This window comes from Cebus imitator, unplaced genomic scaffold (genome assembly GCF_001604975.1).
Source record: "Cebus imitator isolate Cc_AM_T3 unplaced genomic scaffold, Cebus_imitator-1.0 Scaffold162, whole genome shotgun sequence".
NCBI lineage: Eukaryota > Metazoa > Chordata > Mammalia > Primates > Cebidae > Cebus > Cebus imitator.
Genome location: NW_016107477.1, coordinates 2,661,917 through 2,671,190, shown reverse-complemented (window position 1 = coordinate 2,671,190; position 9,274 = coordinate 2,661,917). Strand labels below are relative to the sequence as shown.

At 38.0% G+C, this 9,274-nt stretch overlaps 1 protein-coding gene across 10 annotated transcripts in view; it reads right to left on the bottom strand.

The window, feature by feature from the left end:
* The window catches only part of PTPRM (protein tyrosine phosphatase receptor type M), an 858,282-nt gene that overhangs the window by 646,361 nt on the left and 202,647 nt on the right, over positions 1-9,274 (bottom strand). The gene's annotated exons all lie outside the window — the stretch shown is intronic.

Sequence of the window (9,274 nt, the reverse complement as noted above, 5' to 3'; positions counted from 1 at the left end):
TCATGTTACCCAGGCTGGAGTGCAATGGCGCGATCTCGGCTCACCGCAACCTCCGCCTCCTGGGTTCAGGCAATTCTCCTGCCTCAGCCTCCTGAGTAGCTGGGATTACAGGCAAGCGCCACTATGCCCAGCTAATTTTTTGTATTTTTAGTAGAGACGTGGTTTCACCGTGTTGACCAGGATGGTCTCGATCTCTTGACCTCGTGATCCACCCGCCTCGGCCTCCCAAAGTGCTGGGATTACAGCACACAAGTTTTAAAGGCAAAAATAAACTCAAGACTAGGCATGTGGTAAACATCTGCTGAATTCTGGTACTAGAAATGAAACTACTTAAATAAAGGAGCAAAGATTAATAGACAACGCAGCGTATACATAACAATTCAGCTGTTTCAGCATCAATAACATTCAGTATGTTGATGATTTTGTCCCATCACATATCCTCTTAAATGCCTCCTGTTACTTTTTATAGTATCAGATCTTTCCTCCATGTTTCACATAGGGAAAGTGATTAATTAAATTAATCTTAATTATAAAAATTCTAATATCCATCATATAATGCTATTAATCATATTAATTCAAAAAATTATAACTGTTTGCCAATGATAACAATTAAGTGTTCTGGTCAAGAAAACACGAATTCAAGAATATTTTTACATTATGTCCATAATCTGTGTCCTGTTGGCAAGAAGATAAGTAAAACAGCCCCATTGTACAACCTCAGAGTGAAAACAGATGTTACAGGTCATCTTGTCCAACTTATATCCAAATGCTTAGGTCAATTGTACAACTTCCCAGCCCGCCAGCCAACCAGCCTCTGAACAGATGAAGCACTCAGAATTTTGTAAAGCATCCCGACTATGTAGAATATTCCCTCTTAAAAAGGCCCAAACTCTGCTTCTTGAAAATGTATACCCATTTATCTTTGCTCTATCTGGTGAAGAAAAAGATAAAAAAAAAAAAAAAAAAAAAAAAAAAAACTTAGCTTTTGCACAGGAAAGCCCATTATTTGAAAAGAGCTGTCATGTTCTAAGTCTTCACTACTCCACGCAACAGGCAAAGTATGCTTTGCTCTCCGTAATTCCTGCTACTAGAAGGTTTACAGACCCTTCAACCATCCTGGCAGCTATTCAGAATTCAATGGTCTACTGCCCTTGACCCCATTCTGTTCTCACCAGTACAGACAGAGCGCTGGTCCATTCTCAGCCTCCGTGAGCCTGAAATCCCATACGGCTTTTTCACAACACTGCCATCGAGTCATCTTTCTACTTTTATAACAAGGTAAACGGTTTTCTGCATTCAAACTAGGACTCTCCATTTATACTTAATTCCATCTTGTGCTTTTAGTGCATCACTCCAGCCTACAACTCTGACACTGACATTCAATTTTGGTAATAGCCATCTTACCTAGTTTTGTGTTGTCTGCAAATCTGAGGAGCATGCTTTCTACTTCTGCCTCCGAATCTCTGATAAATAATGTTAAACAGGATAGCATCAAGGAACCTCAGACTGTCTGTCCCAGCTTTCTACCTTTGTCTTAGTTGTTAGCTCCAGACCTGATGGTGAAATTAGTGGTCCTAGACACTGTCTTCTCTAACGCTTTTAATAGTGACTTGTTCCAACCAAAGATACAGCATTAATTCAATGTTTCACTTGACAACTGGTCATTTATACTGCCCTCTTACTGAGTTTTAACAAGTCCAGAAACAAAATGGATTTGTTTAAAATGCATAATACTTCCTAATTTGGGGTATGAAATGTTAGAAGACTGCAAACATTTATGAGAAATATTTTCCCTTGGTTGCAAACCCTAATTTTGATGTAGAAAACAGCTTCAGTATTGTAGCAATAAGCCCAAATAGCAACAGCACTAATAATATTCAAAAAGAATGAAATTCTCAATTTTGTCAGAGAAGATCCCCCAGTGGAAACAGATAGCTCTCAGACGAAAGTCCTACAGTGTGATCCTAAACAGTGAGAAACAGTGACAAGCATCCACAGAACAACTTAAGGCTGGCTACAGACCTGGTGTGCAAAACCACTGTTGCACTAAAATAGAACCACATATAAAGCAAAAGCATGCACATGTGGCTGAGAGCAAACCCAGAAGACTAATACAACACTGGTGAAAGGTTATAATTTTGCCATTACACAAAGCTGTTCTTATCACTTGAAATGGAATAAATAAAGTATGATATGGTTCTTTCTGGACTCATGAAGGATTATTGAGCTACTGGAAAATGGGATCAACTATGAATTTCATATTGCCCAATGAGGATACATTTCCCTGCACACCAATTTTCAGATCCACCCCTAGCCTTCGTTCAATAGATATGGGACCCCCCAAAACAGCAAAGGTGGTTTATTGAGCTAAAATAAGATGAGATTAAAGTAAATGATATCAGAATTAAAATAACCAAGTAAAGAAAGAACAAGTAAGTTTTCAGTTTTCAGGGCAGTTTTGTGTAGTAACAAAGTGTACAGGTTCTGAGTCAAACACCAGCATACCCCAATTCTTCCACGGTTAGCTTGGTGATTTTAGAGAAATCACTTAGTCTCCCAAGTCTAGTTTCTTTATCTATAAAATAGAGATAACATGTGCCTCATGTGGTATTTTTGATGGTTAAATTAGACAGCAAATGTAAAGTCAGTGTAAGAAAGTCAGGTATGTTCAACCAGCACCAGTTATAATCAGTTCTTAAATCCTTACAACAAGCGCTCTCAGGAGTTCATTTCATTGCAGCTAGTTGGAATACATAATTGAAAACTTTAAAGTACACTTCATGAGAAGATGAAGAGTTGTGAGCATTCATATAGGTAATACCCTGTGGGTGCCTCTATTAAACATGGAAGTGCCAAGAACAGGCAGTGAGGTTCTTCAAGTAAATACTCTGGGTGACAATGGAAAAAATATGATAAGGAAGCAAAGTCCCCTGAAACACAGTAAAAAGAAGCATTTCTAAAAATACAGTCTTCTTGATTTTCTGAATAACAAAGACATATTTTGCCATCATCTACAGGAGTAATGTCAGCCACAGACTCCCCCAAGTTTTCTCCAGAAATGTCACACCTCGACTGGCTCCCAGCAGCTCATGGCTGTACTATATTCCTCCGTCAAATCGAAGTAAATTATTTCTGCTTCATAGCGGGGAATCAGGACTAAACCAAAGTCATACACAAGATGGAGGAAAGTCGATACAAGCTGGGTGGGGTGGTGGTCTGCATCACTCATTCTCTCTCTCTCTCTCTCTCACACACACACACACACACACATGCGTACATGCATGTCTCCATCATACCTTGGGAAAGGCCTTTCCTTAGCAACTTTGAATACAACACACATATTCTGGATGAAGAACAAGTTACTACACAAAATGAAGTGTCAATGAGTGGCAAATACTCAGGTAACTGATGACAATGATGATTCCTATACTATAGGGCCTGTTCCAAGACATGCAATTCAACACAATAAGATAAAAATGAAATTGATGAAACTGTTAAAATTATAAGAGGCAAAGCAAGTAGAGCAAAGAAAAGGGCACTACAAATATGACTAGAACTCCACCCACCCTTCACCAAAAAAACAAGGGCACTAGAAATACGGCGAGGCCTCCACCCTCCCTCCACAAAAAAGAAAAAAGTCATTAAGTTCATGTACCGGATGTTATCCACAGATTTCACTTTGAGTTTTGGAGTCACCAGTGCAAAGAAGAAATTATGACTGATTACACAATTTACAGTATCTGTAAAATAATATATTAATACTAAAACTGATAAAAGGGACTAAAATTTATCCAGGACTTGTTTTTCCTCACACCAACTCTATGAGGCAGATGCTATGATTCTCATTTTACAGATATGGAAACTAAGGCATAGAAGGTTACACAGTGTGCCCAAGGTCTCAACGCTGGAGAGTCGTGAAGCAGATATTCGAACCCAGGCATCCAGTCTTAAGGGGCTCATATTCCTAACACCACAGGATAGTATCTCCCAAACTGGAGACCCAGAAGAGACACAACTACCCTAACCCTAATGTCAGAAAGAACTGTCTACTTTCCCAGAACCCTAGGAAGGAGCAATTGCCACCTTGCCTAGTTTTTTTTTCCTTTAGAGAGATGAGATCTCTCTATGTTGCTGGTTTTGAACTCCTGAGTTCAAGTAATCCTCTCACCTCAGCCTCCAAAAGGGCTGGTATTAAGGCATGAGCGAGCCACCATGCGCAGATCCTACACGTTTTAGAAATCAGAGGAAATGGAGTTGGGCCCGATATTCTCTCCTGAAAACCATAGCTTCAGAACAGAAAAGTCCATAGGCAGAGTAGTAACTCTGCTCAAAAGCAATATTGATTATAACTGTATCTTAGTCACCTTGGTATTTCTTAGAGCACGACACATGATAAACACCCAATAAAGGTTTTTTAAAAGGACAGTTAATGAATCCCCCAAACTTCTATGCAAAATGTGGCTGTAATTATTTTGCTGGAAATTTCAAAAAGAAACATAATATACATCTGAACAATGAAAACAATCTCAACCTTCCTCCACAAACCATCTAGCCCTGTCTTGGCACATCCCAGGATGAGTCAGCTGCAAAATGTGACTAAATAAATAAACTTGTTCATTTTTCTAGTATGGTTGAAAACTATAAGCAAGTTAAATGTTAATAAAGTCTCCACAAATTATGGCTTTCGATCTATAAACATTGAACTTTTTTTTCCTGGCAATTATTAGATAGGAAGGCTACTTGTCCATAAAGGTCATTCTTGATTTATGAAAATAAAATATTGTCACTTACATAACAGAGGATATTCATCTTTTTTTTCTTTCTTTGGAACAGCTAAGGATGATTCAGTTGATCCAAGAGTAATATGAAATCAGTAAGGCATAAGCTATAAAGAAAATGGTCAATTTTCACCCCAAAGGAAACCTTATGTGACCATTCTACATCCTAGTGAAGCTTCAGGTCTGGAGACAAACCAAGGGAAAACAAATTGACAAGAATTAGGGTCCACCATTTAGAGCAGTATATTTAAAAATTATTTTTTATTGTGACTCATAGTCATGACATCTTGACCCAGTACATGTAAATCATTTGTACCCTTTACAAACCACATTGATCTCTACTGAGATACACAAATATTTATCATTCTGTTCTAAAAGGAGGTTCTAGATCCACTAAATTGATTTCAAGATCCTTCAAGATTGCTACTTGTATTCTTAAGGTTTTAGGGTAAGAACCATCACCCAGGACTGTTTATTTAGCTTGAAGTTATCCATCAACACTACTTTGTGTGAGCACTGCCACGCAGTCTAATGGCAACCTGTGAGTTACAAAGTTCTCTGTGGTAGCAACAGACACCATTTCGTGAACATAGATCATGTGCCAGTCGGATTCTGCCTAAGGCATGTCATTTACTCCTCATAACCAGTGTAAGACTTTTATCTCAATATGTCTGATTCAATTAACATGTTACAAAACAAAAAACATGCAAACATACACATATATTATCTAATTTTAATTTTAAAAAATTCTAAAGCCAAGCATCTATATTTCTTGTACCAGTTGTCAATGTATTATACCTCTTAGCTCTAAAATCCAATTTTCATTTAAAAAATGTATCCAGACAGTTTAACTACGTTTCTATCCCATTAGGCAAGAAGGTAAGCTTGTGTCAGTAGAGGGTACAGGAGAGATCCTGCAGGAGGAAGGGGGGCCTCCCTGAAATACCTGGCAGGCCCCTCAGCACACAATGCAGGGTCGCCCTCCATCCTGGCTCCTCCCGCAACAGCGGCTTGCGGCTGCACAGTGCCCCAGTGGTTCTGCAGCAAGTGCCTCCAGCGGAACATCCCCTATGAACAGCTTTCACATCCAACCAGAGGGCACACTGCCTCTGAGTCCTGTGAGTATAGCCCCATAGTAATTCCTCTGCCATCCACTGAGCCACACAGCCTTGCCCTGGATCTCAGCAATGGAAGAGTCTCCTCCTTGGAGGTCTGTCTCTCCCCCGGGCTAACATCTGCTCCATACATCCACTATTCCTTTTTTCTTCAGCTCTCCTTAGTTTGTACTATCTCTTGTATTCTAATACCCCGTTACAGTTACTTACTCTTTGAAATAAATGTTCCCTGTTTAAATTGCTATGTTGTTTCTCTCTCCTGATTGGATCCAGATCAATACATTCTTATTTTTACAAATGGCAGTTTAGAAGGGTCAAATAATCTACTCAAAGTCACAGGAGCTCCAGTGCAGGACTAGCAATTCAAACAAGGTCTGTACTCAAAGTTCTCAGACATTTTCACCAAGCTCTAGAAAGTGAGTAAACAACAATTTACGGCGCTTATACACGAATTGTTCGGTGATTTGCATTGTAAATAAGCTCTTAAAAGTGCTGTTTCTAAGAAGCCAATGGAGGACAATCAAATGTTAATTTCATAAACTTGTAAGATACACATACATTTTGAATTGCTCTGCCTTTAAAAGGTTAAACTGATTTACATACACTAGATCATTCTTCCTGCTATAATTATAGTCCATTTAAAGTTATTTTGTAAAAAGACTGTAATACTCCTTGATAAGTTTTCTGGAACATTTTTCTCATTTGTTCCAAATACAGAATGACCCCATTTAAAGCAGCCTTTATCAAATGCATAAAGTATGAAATGGGTCTCTCTATAGAGAAGGCAGATCAAAAAATAGTGCTACAGTGCCCCCCAAAAGAATTAACGTTACATATTCTATTTTCCTAAATTACACGAAATCTCAGATGATCCTATCTATTTATTTCAAATTAAAAACTGTGTAGAATAAATGGCCATAAGCTACACAATGCAAAGGATAAACAGAAGGTGAGATTTAATAGACATAATTATTTTAGGAGTATTAAAAAAAAACTATACCAACATAGCAGAGGCCCTGCTTTCTTCTTTTAAATCACAGTGACTTCTACATTTAATTGCCTGCCAAACAATAAAAGTATATAATGCCTCTTAAACTTTGAGTGCGCCAGTGATGTTTTGTGAATCAGACACTAAGCATTACAGAAATGCTCTTCTACATAATTTAATCTAGCAAGCAGTTTTTACACATTGCACAGGCACTTAAATGGCTAATGCTATGCTCTATTATAAGAAGTGCTATTTGCCAATGGATATATTTTATATGATACAAAGGAAATGAGTTGTCTTGTTCTTGAAGTTTCTATGATTTATTATACTTACCCCATCTTCATTTCATAGCAAGCCTTGGATTCCTAATTTTTTAAAAGGCTGAATTGCAACAAACTAAGATGTATTTTTTTTATTGTTAGTAAAATTTTCTTTAATAGGCAATGGTATTATTTCTATTCCTGAATATTGTAAAGATGCAGCCAAATTACTAGGAACTTTGACTATCTCGATTTTTCCATATACAAATAAACACCTCATAGAGCCACTATTGGATTTAATTAAACCACTTGCATGAATTCTATGCATAAATGTGAATCTATCTAAATGTAATCCTGGTGCTCTTATCCTCTATACCACAATAGTGAAAACGAGAGAGTGTAAAAAATGGTTGTCTGCCTCTACCATAGAAACAGGAATAACAAATGAAAACAAAATGATGAAACAGGTGCCAGAAATGTCTCAGGGAGAAGACGATCAAACTAAATCAGTATTTATGACCCGATCTCTGAAGTCACTCGTGTCCTAAGTCCCAAACTAGAGCAGTGATTCTCCAAGTGGGTCCCTGGACAAGCCACCATTGCCTGGGAACTCAAAATGCAAATTCTCAGACCTCATCCCAGATCTACAGAGTCAGAACCTCTGGGTGTGGGCACGGCAGCCAGAGCTTCGACAACTCTCCAGGTGACTCTGATGCACTCTAATGTTTGGTAATCACTGTTCTGGACCAACCTATTTAACTAGAACATTCTGGGAGCAGCCCCAGGAATCCATGGGTTTAAAACAAGGTCCCATAATTATCTAATCACTGATCCAGAAAGAAAGCTCCAGAGATCAGTAGTTTGAAACATTTTTCAGAAGACATCCTTTCTTAAAAAGGTACAACTATTCTATGTGTGTTTATGTATAGATTATAATCATGTAGTAGTACTCTACATATGCAGATTATTACAAGCATGCATATACTGACCTTTTAAAGTATTACTAGAAAATATATGTAAGTTAAAGTTCAAATCTTTTCTTCCATACATCAATGAATTGTACTGTATTCCTCAAAAAGGGTGTGAAGAAAGTGATTTAGAGATCATTGCTCTAAATAATGCTTTTCAGTCATAAAAACCTCTCAGATGAAAAAGGGCAACAGAATAGCACAGCTGGATCAAAGTGTTGAATTCTTTGCTTAAACGTCATGCTAAAAAATCCTTGATCTGTAATTTTTCTCCTAAGTAGAACTACTCAACAAGAAAAGACATCCTAGGTAGAAAACAATCCTGGTTACTGGTTAGAGATACCCAGGAAATTAATTTTTTAAGAAAAGAATTTCATTTTATGCCCAGTAGCACTGCTACCAGTTTAGTATGATTTACAAATCCATCTCTTGATGATTTTATTAGCATAAAATCATTATCTGGGATGGCTGATAAACTCCTGAACTCACCAATATGCAGTACAGCCAAACCATGCTGTTTATTTAGCTTAAAACAGCCAGCCAACTGTTCATTTTCACTGGATATTGATTAACCTAAACTCAACTAAATGTACTTCCCTTAATGAACATTTTTTCTACATATTATATTCATTGGGTAGAATCAAATTATAAGGAAAAAAGCAAATATAGTTTCACATACCCTCTTGGTAAAATATACATTCCAATTTCCTTCTTCTAACATTAACAATAGGGAACTCAAACAGCTGAGTGTATTTAATTGGGATCACAGACCTGAGATACAGTGAGTCCTGAATCTATCAATTACATGTGTCTTGCTCTTGGCATAAAAAGAATATATGCAGGCCAGGCACAGTGGTTCACATCTGTAATCCCAGAACCTTGCAAGGGCGAGGCAGGCAGATCACGAGGTCAAGAGATCAAGACACTATCCTGGCCAACATAGTGAAACTCTGTCTCTACTAAAATACAAAAATTAGCTGGGTGTGGTGGTGCACACCTGTAGTCCCAGCTACTCAGGAGGCTGAGGCAGAAGAATTGCTTGAAGCCGGGTGGTGGAGGTTACAGTGAGCCAAGAGTGCGCCACTGCCCTCCAGCCTGGTGCCTGGCGAAAGAGCAAGATTCTGTCTCCAAAAAAAAAGACTCATTAACTAGGTATATAATTCTA